The sequence below is a fragment of the Hakea prostrata genome, chromosome 7 (assembly GCF_041222555.1).
Source record: "Hakea prostrata isolate BN-2017 chromosome 7, UWA_Hpros_2, whole genome shotgun sequence".
Classification (NCBI taxonomy): domain Eukaryota; kingdom Viridiplantae; phylum Streptophyta; class Magnoliopsida; order Proteales; family Proteaceae; genus Hakea; species Hakea prostrata.
The window spans coordinates 35,847,246-35,864,009 of record NC_142606.1 but is presented as its reverse complement, the minus strand read 5'-3'; the positions used below and the strand labels follow the sequence as shown (position 1 = coordinate 35,864,009).

Here is a 16,764-nt window from a genome sequence, read left to right as displayed (position 1 = left end):
TGAGAACCATTTGGGTCCTTACACATTTGAAATTTGAATATACTTAATGGCAACTAACTGTGTTAGTCTGGTTAGGACCCACACATAAAAACTCTAAATCAAAAGATATATTTGTTATAAATAATGTTTATTATGGATGTCCATTACCCCAAAGTGATTGTACTTCCAATTTTATATCTCAATTACCTCAGGATGCAATATTGGTGAAGATCACAACCATCTCATTACACAATATTGGCAGTCAATATTTCTATTCTATGCACCTTCTATCTTGGGCGGCAATCTATCTTTCCATATCAAGAATATCTTATTGTGTGCAAGAATCATATATTGTATTTCCATATCAGAGTAGATGCTCCTTCTACTATAAATATGTAATGCACTCAACTGAATGAATTAGTTCTGATTGAACTCATCTTGTCTTTCTTCTTTGTATCTAATATATTTTCTCTTTATTTTATAACACGTTATCAACACGATTCCGCTCGAAGAACGAATCCGCTCGAAGTATTGCGTTTTGAGAAAAAAGACAGCAGACTATGTATCATTATGTTTTCTATTCCAAAGTGAAAAGAATGATCGACCTCCTCGCACGTTTTTGTAAACAATGGAGTTTACCTTGTCCATCTTGAAATGTAAGTGCATCATGATAAAAAGGTATGTGTTTTATTGAATCTAAGAATCAATCAAATAATAAGATATTATGCTACTTTAACGATTGTGGTTTTATTTATTGTATATAGTGGTTGCTAGCTTTGCACCACAAATATTGTTAAATGCACATGAAGTTACAATATTTGAAATTGTAAATGAATACAGTTTTACAGATGCACATGAAGTTGCAAGATTTGAAACTGTAAATAAGTACGACTTTCAGATGCGATTGAAGTTACAAGATTTGAAAGCGTAAATGAATACGATTCTGCAGATGCACATGAAGTTGCAAGATTTGAAAGCGTAAATGAATACTCTCGTAAATGAATACAGTTCTGCAGATGCACATGAAGTCGCAAGATTTGAAACTGTAAATGAATACAGTTCTGCAGATGCACATGAAGTTGCAAGATTTGAGACTGTAAATAAATACAGTTCTGTAGTTTTTGAAATTAATTCTCTTTTGAAATTATAAGGAGAAAATATTGTTCATGAAAATATCCCGACAAATTTTCAAGTTTCAGATTTGTTGTTACAATAGTAATATTGTAAAAGGAGTTTTAAGAAATACTCACGAATGATATCATGCCTATTTGTGGCTGAGTAAAATAATGGACTATTAATGAAAAGTCATGAAGCTCGTCTTATTGGTTCTGTTCCATTCCCTGAAGTGAATGCAACAATTCATGATATGCCTAAAAGAAGGCAAAATTAAAATTATGGTCATGACTGTGGAAGAGGATGAGACAAAAGACGGAATAATTACCGTCATTATTATGGAAATAAATAAGAGAATAATAAGGATTCTCAATATAACAATTCAAGAAGTGAAGATAATATTTTTTACCGATGTGGTATGAAAGCTATTAGACATGGATTTGTCATACTCCACAATATTTAATTAAGCTTTGTCAAGCCTTAATTAAAGAAATAAAAACTGGGGATAGATATTTTTAAAGGAAGAGTTACTCGTGTCAGATTGCTGTCAGTTTTAGACAAGATTAAGAATCGGCTACAAGGGTGGTGTGGAAAGCTGTTATCTTTGGCAGGTAGAGTGGAGTTGGTACGTTCAGTTATTTCTAGCATGCCAATTCATAATTTTTCAGTGTACTGGTGGCCTAGCTCTATTATTTCTCAAGGAGAGGCTTGGATGCGTAACTTCATTTGAACAGGGAGTATAGAGGCTGTGAAGAAGGTTACAGTGTCTTGGGAAAAAGTATGTACTCCAAAATGTGAGGGTGGTTTGGGTATTCGAAGATTAAGAGATGTCAATTTTGCTTCCTTAGGCAAGTTGGCTTGGACAATTAAACATAAACACTGTTTTTGCTCATTTTTTAAAGGGGAAGATGGTGGACAAAAGGGGAAATTTAAAGATTTATGGGCAGCAGTCCTCTTTGATGTTGGGATTGAGGAAGGTTTGGGGTTTTGTTCAAGCTAATGAACGGTGGTCAGTTGGAAATGGTCAGAATATAAATTTCTGGTTTGACAGATGGTTGGGGAACTTTACCATTGCAGACTATGTTGGTATTCCTCTAGATTTAGAGGGTCATTTGAAATTGACTGTTGCAAATTGTTTAAAAGAAGGGGAGTGGATATTTTCGTCAGTGGACAATGCCAAATTTCAAGAGGTAATCTCTCTTATTATGTTATATCCTGCACTTTGTGCTGGTTTTGTTGATGTTTGTCATTGGCAAGGTTCAGTGGGGGGAGAGTTTAGTTTTCGATCGGCATGGGATCTCTATCGTAGAAAAGGAGAACAACTGGAATGGACTAAAAGTATTTGGAAGACTTCTTTGCAACCTAGACAACAAGTTTTCTGTTGGAGACTTTTTATGTCCTATGTCCTCTGAAGCTTTACCACATAGATTACAACGAGAGGCCAGCATAATCCCTTTCCGAGTCACTGCTCATTTTCACGTGGATGTGGAGAAGCTTTTGCAGCAAAGTTTGGTTATAGTTGGACAGTAAAAGATTCGATTGTAGAGTCGTTCAAGGCTTGAAAACACCAGGCTTCACAGTCTCCTTTACAGACTGCTTGGATTAATGGATGTTGTTTGCTTTTATACTTTCTTTGGATGGTCCGCAATCAAATCCGGTTTGAAAATTTAAATTTCAGGACTGATGAGGTGATGAGTTTAATTTTTTCAGACTTAGTACAGTTTGGCTTTAAAATGGATGGAAGAAAAGTAACTCCTACCATTTTTTCGGATGCAAGAAGACTGGCCTTCACTTCTCTGTTTTTAGTCTTTGCTCCTCCACAAGAAATTTTTTGGTGTCCTCCTGCTGTAGGTTGGGTTAAACTAAATATTGATGGGTCTTCTTTAGGCAATCCAGGAAGGTCTGGCGGTGGAGGAGTCTTTCGAAATGAAGTTGTTGCGATGGTTTTCAATTTCAGTATTTTTTTAAATGTTAAAACCAACTTTGAGGCTGAATTGGAAACTTTCATTCACGAATTACGTTGGGCAAGGCATTTACAAATTAATAAGCTTTGGGTAGAAAGTGATTCAAAAGCTGTGGTGACTTTAATACAGCAGAAGAAAATACATTGGTATATCTTTCATATGTGGAGAGAGTTACAAGAATATTTGTTGACTATAGATTGGAAGATTTCACATTGCTATCGTGAAACTAATACAGTGGCAGATTTTTTGGCAAATTGGGCAGCTAGAACAGGAATTTCTGATATTAACATTCATTGGTCAGCTTCAATCCTTAATGAACTTGATATGGATGCCTCTAGACGTCCTAGATTTCATTTTATAAGTTAGTGGTTTCTAATCTGAGCAAGAACCAGTGAGGAAGGGTGTATTGGGGGCAACAGTTGTTGCGGGTAAGGGAGGTTGGTTCTTTATACGGTATTAATTGATGTATTTTTAATATTTCTTCTTCGCTTAATATAATGATCCTTTTAGCGAAAAAAAAAGAAATAAAAATAATGGGGAGATAAATTAGATTTTCCAAAATCATGATAATTGAGCAATTTTTGCCTATAAAATGAATGATTTTGATGGCCTCACAGATACTACATATCTAGATGCTGCAAACTTCTTCGAAGATAATAGTTGAAGATTTGATTATGTAATTCTTTTCTCTTCAAATCTCATCTCATATGTTAGTTTATCTTAAATTTAATCTTTTTCTTCTATAATTTTTTTTATTGACTTTCTATATATCTTTTAATATATTTTGTTTCATTTTGATGAAGAATGTGAATATTATCTTATATGCTGTGACGCATATTATACGGAGAGAAAAATATATATATTTCTCTTATTTGATGATGCGGAAGCCAATGTTTATATAAAATCGGTAGTACAAAATTGATTGGAAGCTCCGGAATAGCTAATCTATTATTATCTGGGAGATAAAATTGGTTATAAATAATTCATTATTTTGTAGTAAGTTTCAAAGCTATTTGCCAAAATTATTATCAGATTGAGACTACAAATAATGGTATAAGTAAATATCTATACAAAGTTATTAGATATTTCTCCCAATTTGTATTACACGAATATCGCATGCTTGAAACACATGCTTGGGTAAATCAAATGAACATTGATTCCAATAATTTTATTATTTGGCATGACCGGTTGGACCATCCCGGATCAAGTATGATGCGAAAAAATTATTGAAAATTCAATTGTCATCCATTGAAGAACCAGAAGATTCTTCAATTAAGTGAATTTTCTTGTCTTGCTTGTTCTCAAGAAAAAAATTATTATTAAATATTCATCAGCTAAAGTTGAGATTGAACATTCTACGTTTTTGAAACGTATAGAGGGTGAAATATATGGGCCCATTCACCTATCATGTGGACCATTCAGATAATATATGATTTTAATAGATCCATCTATAAAGTGGTCACATGTATGTTCATTATGAACTCGCAATTTGGTGTTTGAGAGATTGTTTGTTCAAATAATGAGATTAAGAGCATAATTTATGGATTATAAGATAAAAGACAGTTTGTCTTGATAATGCTGGTGAATTTACATCTCAGGCTTTATGATTATTGTATAACAACTGAAATCACAGTTGAATAGCCTGTTGTTTATGTTTATATTCAAAATGGTTTAGCAAAATCATTTATTAAATGTCTCCAATTAATAGCTAAACCATTGGTTATGAGAACAAAGCATCATTTGTACGCATCAGGCCAAAAGGTTGTCATAAATTCTCCCTGTTACAATTGGCTTATGGTCAGAAGCAAAATATTTATCATCTTAAAATTTTTTTTTTGTATGTGCGGCTTATGTTCTAATTGCTCCACCACAGCGCACAAAGATGAGTTCTCAAATAAAGTTGGGAATATATGTTGGATATGAATCTCCTTATATAATGCAATATATTGCCAATGATAGGAGATTTATTTAATGAATTAGTTTTTCCAACATGAGGGGGAGAGAATAAACAGTTGGAAAAAGAGATTGATTGTATGCATTATCATTATCTAATTAGATCCTCGCACTGAGCACTGTAAACTTGAAGTTCGAAGGATAATGCAATAAATATTATGAATCAACTGCCAGATTTGCTGACCTGCTAAGAGTTATTAAATCTCATATTCCAGCTATAAATGCTCTAATTAGAATTGATGTCCCAGCAGGACAATCTATCAGTACAAATGAAATTAAACCACGTTTAAAACGTGGAAGATCAATCGGTTCCAAGGATAAAATCCTAGAAAAGGAAAGGAGCAAATGATCAAGATGGTCATAATATGGAGAAAATTGATTATGAAGATCCTGAAGACATAACTTTCTATAAAACCCCAGAAGAGGTTCAGGTACCTGAAAAATAATGAAGAGATCTCGATAAGTTATGTCATTGCAGGAAAAAGATGGAACCGAAAATATAAAGTTGTCGACAACATTTTTTCAGATTTTTTATTGTTGAAATAATACATCAAGACGAGGATCTTGAACATAAATTTGTTGATGAATATAAATCAAGAAATGATTGGCCAAAATGTAGAGACGCAATTCAAGCAGAATTGAATTCGCTTGAAAAATAAAGTTTTTGGACCTGTAGTCCAGCATCTGAAGGTATAAAGCCAGTGGGGTACAATTGAGTTTTCTGCGAAAAAATGAAATGAGAAAAAGAATGAAATCGTGATATATAAATCATGAATTATGGCACAAGAATTTTCGCAGATGCTTAACATTGATTACATGGAAACATGTTCTCTTGTGGTGGATGCAATCACCTTCAGATATCTTATTAATCTGGCAGTATATGAAAATTTTGACATGTTTGAGCAAGCTCAAAGACATGCTCAAACAATTCAAAGAAAACCAAGGGAACCTATTACTGTATCAGATAAAGTAGTTTGGGATGAGAAAGGACAAAAAGAAAAAATGACAAATTCCTTGGTAGTTCAAACAGTTTTCAAGGCTCATAGTAGTGAGGCACCTTAGATTCTTGATAGTGGGTGTTCCACACATATGACAGGTGACAAAAATAGGTTCAGTGAGATTTGGCAACAATGATGGGGCCAAGATTGAAGGTAGAGGCTCAGTTAAGCAAGATGAAAGGAAAGTTAAAATCCAATAATGTCCTATATGTGAGTGGGCTCAAACACAATCTTCTTAGTGTGAGTCAAATCTGTGATGGTGGGTATTAACTTCTTTTCACTAAAGAAGGTTGTGAAATCAAGAAGCCAAAAAATGTCAAAGTAGTGGCTCTAGGAACCAGAACTATAGGAAACTTATATGTTTTATCAAATACTAGTGAAAACAGGTGCATGGCAAGTCAAGAGGATGAAAGCTTGTTATGGCACAGGAGATTGGGGCATATAAATTTCAAGAATCCTGCCAAGCTTAGTAAGAGGGAAGTTGTGAGAGATCTTCCAAAGATTAAGAGGCCTTCAAATCATGTATGTGGTCCATGTCAAAAAGGGCAGCAAACTAGAGTCACTTACAAGCCCAAGGAGTATCACATATGCAACCCCCTTGATTTAATTCACACAGATTTATGTGGTCCTATGAGAACAGAAGCTACTGGAGGAGAAACGTACTTAATGCTTTTCATTGATGAATGCACAAGAATGACTTGGGTATCCTTTCTAAAAGAGAAGATACAAGCATTGGACAGTTTTATAGCTTTCAAGAAACTAGTTGAAAATGAAATAGGGAAGACTATAAAATGCCTAAGGTCAGATCAAGGTAAGGAATATACATGGAGAAAATTTTTATAATTTTGTAGTGAACATGGTATAAAGATCCAACAATCAACTACTAGGACTCCACAACAAAATGGAGTAGTGGAAAGAAATAATTGAATTGTCAAGAGATGGCAAGAACAATGCTCTCTGAAAGTAATGTATCAAAAAGGTTTTGGAGAGGAGTCTACAGTTTAGTCTACATCTTAAACAGGTGCATGATGGGACCAAATAAATCAAAAACTCCATATGAAATGTGGTACAGCAGGAAGCCAATTGTGAAGCATTTTAGAGTTTTTGGGTCAAAATGTTTCATCAAGAGAAAGGAAGAAAATTTGGGAAAGTTTGATGACAGGGCTGATGAAGGTATCTTTCTGGGGTATTCTTCTAAGAGCAAGGCATACATGTGCTTCAACAAAAGACTTCGAAAGGTTGTAGAAAGCTCAAATGTGAAGATAGATGAAAATTTACCTCAACCCAAATTTGTTGTGACTAAGGACCCGACCTTTGAGAATGTTGAAGATAATGAAGAGTTTGAAAACGTGACTCCACATGGAGTAGAGTCCAAATAATATGAGTCTGATGTTGAACCAGAGAGAGATGGAAGACCCAAGGATAACAAATGGAACAAAGTGCATCCTCCTGATCAAATCATTGGCACATTAGATGAAGGGATACAAACAAGAAAGCTAAAGAGAAAGAAGACTACTTTCTCACTAATATCTCAAGAAGAGCCCAAGTCAGTCCATGAAGCTTGTAAAGATGAAAATTGGGTGAAAGCAATGAATGAAGTGCTTGACCAAATAGAAAATAACAACACTTGGGAACTAGTTCCTAGACCAACTGATAAGAATGTTATTGGCACCAAGTGGGTATTTAGAAATAAAATGAATGAAGAAGGGCAAGTTGTTAGAAACAAGGCTAGATTGGTGTGTAAGGGATATGCTCAAGTAGAAGGGATAGATTCTGATGAAACTTTTTCTCCAGTGGCAAGGTTAGAATCCATTAGAATGTTCCTAGCTTTGGCAGCCTTTAAGGAGTTTAAGTTTATTAAATGGACGTTAAATCAGCCTTTCTAAATGGTGATTTAGAAGAACAAGTCTACATTGAGTAGCCTGATGGATTTGAAATAGGTGATGATCCAAATATGGTATGCAAATTCAAGAAAGCATTATATGGTTTGAAATAAGCTCCAAGAGCTTGGTATTCAAGACTTGACACTTACTTGCTACAATTAGGTTTAAGGAAAGGAACCTTGGACAGCAACCTCTATGTCATGGCTGAAGATTGTAGTACATTGGTAGTTGTTGTGTATGTGGACGACATCATCTTTGGAGGTCACTATGATGAAGTCTGTCAAGGTTTTGCAAGGAAGATGATGACAAAATTTGAAATGTCCATGCTGGGAGAGTTATCCTACTTCTTGGGTTTACAAGTAAATCAAATGACAAGTGGCATATTCATATCTCAAATGAAGTATGTCAAGGAAATGTTAAAGAAATTCATGATGGAAGATTGCAAACCAGTGGGAACTCCTATGGTAGTTGGATGCAAGTTAAGCTCAAGCGATGAGTCCCCTTTAGTTGATCAAACTCACTATAGATCTATGCTTGGGAGTCTCTTATATTTAACAGCATCAAGACCAGACATTTTACAAGCAGTGTGTCTAGTGTCAAGGTTTCAAGCAAACCCAAAGGAGACTCATCAACAAGCAGCGAAACGGATTTTCAGGTACTTAAAAGGGTCTATGGAATATGGGTTATGGTATCCTAAGTCTAAAGACTTCACACTTGCAGCCTTCTCAGATGCAGATTGGGCTGGAAGCATTGATGACAGAAAGAGCACTAGTGGAGGTGTATTCTTCTTGCGGAGAAGTTTGGTTGCTTGTCATAGTAAGAAGCAAGATTCTATATCTTTGTCTATAGCAGAAGCTGAATATATAGCAGCTACAACCAGCTGTACTCATGTGATTTGGATGAAGAGATAAATTTCTGATTTTGCCATCCAATGTGATAAACCAATAGCTATCAAGTGTGATAACATGACTATCAATATCTCCAAGAATCCAGTGCAACATTCTAGGACCAAGCATATTGATAAAAGATATCATTTTTTGAAAGAAAAAGTGATAAAAGGTGAAGTGAGCTTGGAGTTTGTTCCCACAAAAAATCAAGTGGCTATTATCTTCACAAAACCATTGTCCAAACATAGTTTTGAGAGATTCAGAGCAAAGCTTGGGGTGGTGGCTCCAAGGGGGAGCAAGTGAGAAAATACATAGAACATCATCTCTCCATAGGATAGGAAGATGCGGTGGGCACTCCTATGGAAGAGTCTACGTAGGGGGGAGCTCTATGGTAGGGGGAGCAAAAATCACCCTTTGTACTTGTTGTCAAAAGGGGAGAGAAGAGAAAAGAAGGTTGAGTTGCCAACAATCCCAAAGGGGGAGATTGTTGTTCCATTGGCTGAAAATGAAGGTGCTATGATTGTTGGCAACTTAAGTGAGAATATTGAGATGTTTGAGTGGTTCATTAGTTTGGGTCAAATCAAATTGGTTCAGCCAAGTATTAGAGCTGGTTCAACCAATGGTTCTTTGATATGATACAACAACACACAATGGGCTTTGATATGGTATAGCAACACACAAAAAGGTAGGTATCTTTTTCAATAGTTTTACAAAAAGGTAAGTTCCTTTTTGAAATCATTTTGAGATTGAAAAGATGAGGGCTTTTGTGTGTGGAAAAGAACAGGTGGTCTACTACATAGCCATAAGTCAAAGATTTGAGAGAAAGAAGAGAAGATGTTGTTGCAACGATTTGGGAGAAATCATATTTGAGAGAAAGAAGAGAAGATGTTCTTGCAATGATTTAGGAGAAATCGGATTTGAGAAAAAGAAGAGAAGATGTTGCTGCAACGATTTGAATCATCCTTCCTATATATCTTCCATTTCTGAAATTTTGAAAGAGAAGAAAAGAAGCTCTTTGGAAGATGTTGTTCTTTGCTTGAAAATCTGTGTTTTTGAATAAGAAGATGTGTTCTTCTTCTTTGTTGGAAGATGTTCTTCTTTGCTTGAAAATCTGTTTTTTTTTTAACAAGAAGAAGTCACATTGCGGCGGAAAGTCTTTTGTTTTCTTTGAATAAGAAAGAAAGTAAAAAGAAAAGGAAGAAGAAGAAGCGAGAACAAGAGGCAGAGAAAGAGGTGAAAGAAAAAGCAGAGAATGAGAGAAAAAGAAGAAAAATTAAGAAAAGATGTTGTTCTTTGCTTGATTATTTAAGAATAAGAAAGTGAAAGGAAAAGGAAAATGAAGTAGCAGGTTTTTGAAATATTATTTTTCAAAGAAAACTAGCATTTTATTGTTGAGTTCTATTTTTGAAAAAAATAGAACCGGAAAAAGAAAGAAGTGAAAGAAAAACAGAGGATGAGAGAACTGCGTTTGTATACCTCAAGAATAAAAATTAAGAGAAATGCTATTGCTGCCTATTTTAAATAAAGAAGAAAAGAGGGGAAAATGGTTGTTGTTACCTGCATTCAAGAATGTTGGCTGCTGTTATCTTGTGTCCGGAAAGAAAAATGCAGCAAGGCTGTGTTTGAAATAGAGAATAGAGGTGCAACAAGTTTGCTTTTTCAAAAAGAGGAAAACTGAGAAAGATTGAAAATTAAGAGAAAGAAGAATTGAAAAAAAAAAAAAAAAGGAGAAAGTCTTGTTACCATGCATCTTACACAAGCTGAGGTAACCCGTATTCACAAGTTCTTGTCTATTATTTTCTAGGTTATGTTTATTGATGAAAAACTTAGATCATGAATGTAATTTGGGGAACTTGAATTATTGTTTTACATTGTAACCTACCAAGTTGAAGCTTGTCTAGGGGGTTGGGGTTGGTGTCCTTGTCTGAATTGCATTTTAGACTAAAGCAGGGATTGGTGTTCTTGGACTGTTGTAGCAGTCAACATATCTAGGAGTGTATTGAATAATATACAAAACCCTAGATAGGGTATTACTCCATGGACGTAGGCAGTTTGGCTGGACCACATAAACTCTGGTGCATTGTGTCTTTGTTTAATTTTTCTTTGTTGCACATATTGGAGTGCCTTGATTGCAGAGTAGTGGTACACTATCTGGTAGACCCAACCACATTGTGTTGTGAAGTGGTAGTGTCTTTGTGCAGTTGATAGCAGAGATTGTTTTAATCAATCTTGTTTTGAGATTAAAGAAGCTTCACATCAAAGTGAATTTTTGAAGACATTGATTCAACCCTCCCCCCCCCTCTCAATGTCAACCTGGGAATAACAGGAACCATGGTGGACAGAGTCCCAAACAAGAAGGAAGTCTCATGTGAGGAGTGTTTGAACTGGTTTTCTAGGAAATTGGTGGATATTTAGTAAATGGGTCTCAAAACTGGGTTTCCTTCACTTAAAGCCAATCTTTAACCCTCAGCCCTTTGTTTAGCATATCCCACATGGCGCGCTAGGTGGTGCACTTCTATGCACAACAGACGGGATTATTTTGGAGTAAACACGCGAGGGCCCGTGAGGAATACGTCTTGATTGATTCTATTTCTCTTCTCCTCTACAATTTTGCCTTCAACTATGCTCTTTCACAACTGGGACAGCAAGTCCATAACATGGACCCTCAATGTAGGAGGAACTAGGTGTCATTTAATAAGATAATCCCTAAACCAGAAAGTCTCACTGGTCAGATGACTCACTAGTCTCACCATATTGTCAGCTATTACTCAAAAAGATCCAGGTTTTAGTACCTGTAATTCAGCCTCTTCACAAGCTCTTCCCCGGCTGGAATGAGCTTACTAATACCATGTTACTTGTTGCGGGTCTAGCGAGAGGCGCGGCGGACATGGATGGTGGTCTTTTCGTTTGGTGCATGATGGTTCCCTCGGTTGGTTGCGTACCTTAGATCAGTGTTATGTCATGAGTCACGATGAAAAGTTGTCTCACCAGATTGAGCCATGAACTCTTCTATGTAAGTTTTCTCTAATTTTACTTTCGCTTCAAGGAAAAAAAAAAAAGTTTGTCTCTCTCTGTCTAAAGTTTAAAATTGATAACAATGTATACATGGAATTTCGTGAAGGATCTCAAAATCGAAAATATACTGCAAGGAATAACTGAAGCTAGCCTCTATCACTTCCATCCATCATCCACCTCTCACTTTGTTCATCCCAGCGAACATCTGTTTTTTTTTAAGAAATTTGCCATGGCTGGTAAAGACATCTGACAAAGAGACTTATGGAGTATCTCATTGGTGGTTGTGGCCTGCCTTGTCATCCATCATCAACATCAATTAATTTTCTTGGTACCATCCTAGATGCGAAAATCACATAAGTTACGTTTCCAATTGAATAAATCTGGAGTTCCATTCGCATATTAGTTAGTGCACTCTGATCTTTGGGGTCTCCCCCCCTCCCTGGTTGCCATCTACACAGAATTTTATTTATTACAGTTCTTTCTTGGATGAGACAGTAGATCTGATGCGGATCAATTATGCTTCTGGATCCGACTGAGCCTCCTCTTGTATCCAGGACGATGAGCCCTGCAAGAAAGGTTAGATGCGGGTCGGCTTGTGTGCCGGGAAGCCGCCTCTGATGGCAAAGTCAGATAATGAACAGAGTAAGGACTCGTGCAAAAGCTACACAAGATTATACTCAGAGTGTATTGGTTACCTACCAGAGGGGTGGATCTGTGTATTTATAGTGTGGGTGTTACCTTTTATGTGTTTGGTAAGTTGACTCGTCAGGAGCCATTATTTGTCCGGTGATCTCGCCTTTCGGTTATTAGTTCTGACGAGGTAGCCGTTTGAGTTGACTTTCCCAAAAGAGAGTGATTGCCTTATTTGTGTAGCGTGATGTACGTACTAATCGACGGGGTCGGTCAAGTCCCGATAAGATGTCGAGCCCCACTCGGGCTTTGCCTGCTGAACCCGAACTGGTGAATTGACCAGTTCGGGTCAATACTTAAAACCAGGATATTACCCGACCAATATGGTAATATGCAGTATTCGGGTTATACCCGTTTGGTGCTCATCTTCCCGTATCATAAGCCCCCTATCCCGATCGTTGCTTGCAAGGTTCGGGATAGCTTGGAGGTTGGAGCAAATTGTGCCTGATCCCGAGTACCGTTCTGCTCAACCCGGGAAGATGTAGTTCTTGATGCTTATCCCGGTTTATGGGAAGATTCTTCTTAAGCTCTATTTAGTTTCCCCGGGAGATTCCAAGAGTATCCTTTAATGGGTGCATTAAATGTCTACAATGAAGTAACCAGCCGTTTTTCGTAACGGCTGCCCTCCAGGACCTCGCCCAACCTGGGATCGACACGTCAGACGGCTAGGCGTAGGCTCATAATGAGAGCCTCGTGGGAGGCGAACCATCTCCATTTTGTAACCGTTGATCATCAAGGGTCGTAACCGTCTGATCGAGAAATGTAACGCCTCTTCCGGCAATATAAATAGGGACCTTCTCTTCCATTTTCTTCCTACTGTTTTCTTTGCTCTCGACTAAGGAACGCTCCCGACCGACCTCTGAAGTTTCTCAAGCCTTCCTTGTCTTTCAGCAATAAGTTTCTTTTTCTTATGGCCCCGAGGAAATATAAGGCCCCGAAGAGGCCGAAAGTAAGCTTGAGAGGATTTAGGTATTAGAATAAAGTTCCCATTCCCATCTACCGCGAAAGGCGTCGTCGGGCCGGAGGTTATACTAGTGAGGGTGATAGCGATCAGACCAAAAAGTATAACTTGACCGGGGATCGTCTGAAAGAACTCCACGAACAATCTTCTGACGAGGAGAAATCCAAATCTCGCAGCTGTTCCACTCAGGACGACGATCCTTGGCTCTACATTGAGATCCAGGAGATGCTCCGCAAGGATAAAGAAAAACAGGAGATGCAGGTCCCGACTGCGCCCCCTGTACCCAATGAAGTAGGAGATGAGATAGAGGCCGAAGTAGAGGCCGAAGTAGAAGCTATTCCTAGTGTGGAGTCTCGGGAGGGTCCCGTTCATAGTTCAAATTCGAACCCTGCCCCTGCTTCTGATTCCGCTACTCCTTCCGCCCAGAGCGCCTTGAGACCTGAGTCTACCGCCACTTCCCGGGATCCCCCCGCTTTATCTTCCCAAGCTTTCCTTCGGACGGATGTCCCGTCTACATCCCGGGTATCTAGATCAAAAGCTCCGCCCCGTCCACCTTTTCAATGTCCCAGCGGTTTCCGGGGGGCCATTCCCCGTAAGCCTGATTGTAAGAAGCTTGATTCCGCAGCCTTGGAGTTGCTTCAATCAGAGCCCCTAAGTCCCTGGCATATTAACTTTGTCCAGAACTCTTCGGGACCTGAATTTTATCTCTGCTCCCTGTTTCCCAAAGATCTGGATAGATTTTTGTTTAGTTTTGGTATACCTGAGGGATATCAGGTTATTATCCCGACTGATAGCCAAAGGGTGAACAGTCCTCCCGAGGGATTCTATCCCTTGTACTATGATGCCTTCATCGGGGGGCTACGTCTCCCGTTGCATTACATTTTTGTTGATTTTTTGGATCACTACGGGCTCAGTCCATCTAACTTGAGCCCGAATAGCTGGCGAATCATGATCGGATTCGTCATCTTCTGTCATAATGTGGGAGTGTTCCCGACTTTCTCCATGTTTCATCAGTTCTACTCTCTGCATCCGCATTCCCAGCGTGGCTGGTTTTTCCTTTCAAAAAGGATTTCTTCATCTTTTCAGGGTAGCTTTATCCTGAAAGACTCCCTCCCGTCCACCACTAAGAAGTGGAGGGAATTCTTCCTTTTCTTTAAACCTCCAATTCCCGAGCCCTTCATAACTCAATTCCAAGAAGTGTCTAAGGAAGACATTGAGATGTTAAATAGTCCAGTCGACCTGGATCCCGACGAAGAAAGATGGGTCGAGATCATTAACCAAGTGGACGATGATGAGTTTGCAGTCCATGGTTATTCCATGGAATATGAACCTGTACTTCAGAGATGGGGATTTTCCCCGGGTAAGCATTTATTTTTATCACTTTTCCCGAGTTCATTCTGTGCTTGACTGATTATATATTCTTTGCTTTGCAGTGAGTCATAACATCTCTGATGATGATTTGATGGCGATGGCCCTCGGGAAGATGGATGAGGCCAAAAGAAGGAAACCGGTGTCCAACACCAAGCCTTCATCCTCGGGAGTTTTGAAAACAAAGACTTCCGCAAAATCCTCAGCCCCCGCGCCAACAAGGGTTGCTGCCCCGAAAGGCCAGGCTTTTGCGAGTGTCGGTACAGTTGAGAAGAGTCCCAGAAAGAAGATCCCTTCCTCGGGAACTGAGAAACGGAAGGCCGACGGGACTGTTCCTCCTCCCAAGAGAGTTCGTATCGATGAATCAGCCCGGGAGGTGGCGCCTTCTTCAACTGGCGATCCCCATTTCAACACTGTCTTCAGTGACTCGGGATACGCCGAGACGTGGCTCAACGAGGCCACAAATGACGCCGATCAGATGTATCTGCAGAACCTCCCAAACAGGGAGTTTTTCAAAGAAGGATTCAAGTATTTCTCCTCTCTTACTCCCGACTCAATGTTCCCGTTCATATCTAACCAGGGGATACTTATTTTTTTTTAGGTATGTTGCTGGAGCAGTACACATATTTTCCGAGTCCCTTCGGAGAGCCCGGGATCAGGCCAATCAACTGGCGCTGGCCGAACAGCTCCATGGGGAGTCAAACGTTCAGGCCCGGGCTGCCATCACTGAGAAGGAAGAGGCAGAGAAAAACTGAAAGAGGCCGAAGAGAAGGCGGCAAAGTTGAAAAAGGAGAGGGATGTTCTTTCCAAAAGTAAAAATAAATATAAAGGGAAAGTAAATGACCTCGAAGATAAGGTCGGGAAGATTACTGAGGATCTGAGGGCATCTGAGGCCCTCTTGGTGGCAGAGAAGAATGAAAATGCCCAACTGAAGGATAAGCTAAAGGAGCTTGGGACCTCGGGAGCTGAAATCTCAAGACGGGGTGTGCTTGAGGACTACTTCCAGACTCAAGAATTTAAGAATCTTTCTTTAGCCATCGCTACTCCCGCCTTCAAAAGAGGCATGCGCATTGCTTTTAAGAAGGTTCTCGAGCAAACGGATCTTCCTCGTCCGTTAGAGTTAGAGAAGCTCCTGGACCCTCAGATTTATGATGAGCTCCAGCGCCCCCGACCTGAAGGCCTCCCCGAACTTGAATTCTTTCCTTTCCCCGATGCACTGGATTACATTGAACCTCTTCCCCAACCTTCTCCCGAGGACGAAGTAGGAGAGGAAGGAGTTGATGAAGATGAGGGAGAAAATGCTCGGGGAGAGGCTAGCAACGTGCTAGATGATAATTCAGAGAAAACTCTTGCGGAAGGAGAATGTCAAGGTTCCCCAGCCGTCACTGCAAGCATGCAGGAGTCTCTTGAAGGTGGGGCCGAGGCAGCTGCCAAAGAGGATCTTCCCGAGGTTCCAGATGTACAAATTGACTAATGACTCTCAAGACTTGCTACCTTCTGATTATGTCTTTCTCTCCCGATCCCAAATTTTGTAACCTTTTTATGAATGAATCAAATATTTTGCCTTTGTTTTCCATTGCATTCTTCTTTAAGGTCGAAGATGAATGAAGGGTCATACGGGAGGAAACCGGATGACTGGTATCTTTCAAAAAAAAAGATGTAAGTCCTTTTTTAAAAAAGGAGTAATTAAACAAACGGGAGTGACCCGAGGGAATGGAATCTTTAAGAAAAGATGCAAATCCTTTAAAAAGGAGTAACTAATCAAACGGGAGTGACCCGAGTGAATGGAATCTTTAAGAAAAGATGCAAGTCCTATGAAAAAAGAGTAATTAATCAAACGGGAGTGACCCGAGTGAATGGTATCTTTAAGAAAAGATGCAAGTCCTATGAAAAAAGAGTAATTAATCAAACGGGAGTGACCCCGAGTGACTGGTATCTTTAAGAAAAGATGCA

General features: G+C 38.8%; 1 pseudogene; it reads left to right on the top strand.

The window, feature by feature from the left end:
• Positions 1 to 8,090: 8,090 nt before the first annotated feature.
• On the top strand, positions 8,091 to 8,801 carry LOC149010991 (secreted RxLR effector protein 161 pseudogene; annotated as a pseudogene).
• Positions 8,802 to 16,764: the final 7,963 nt, after the last annotated feature.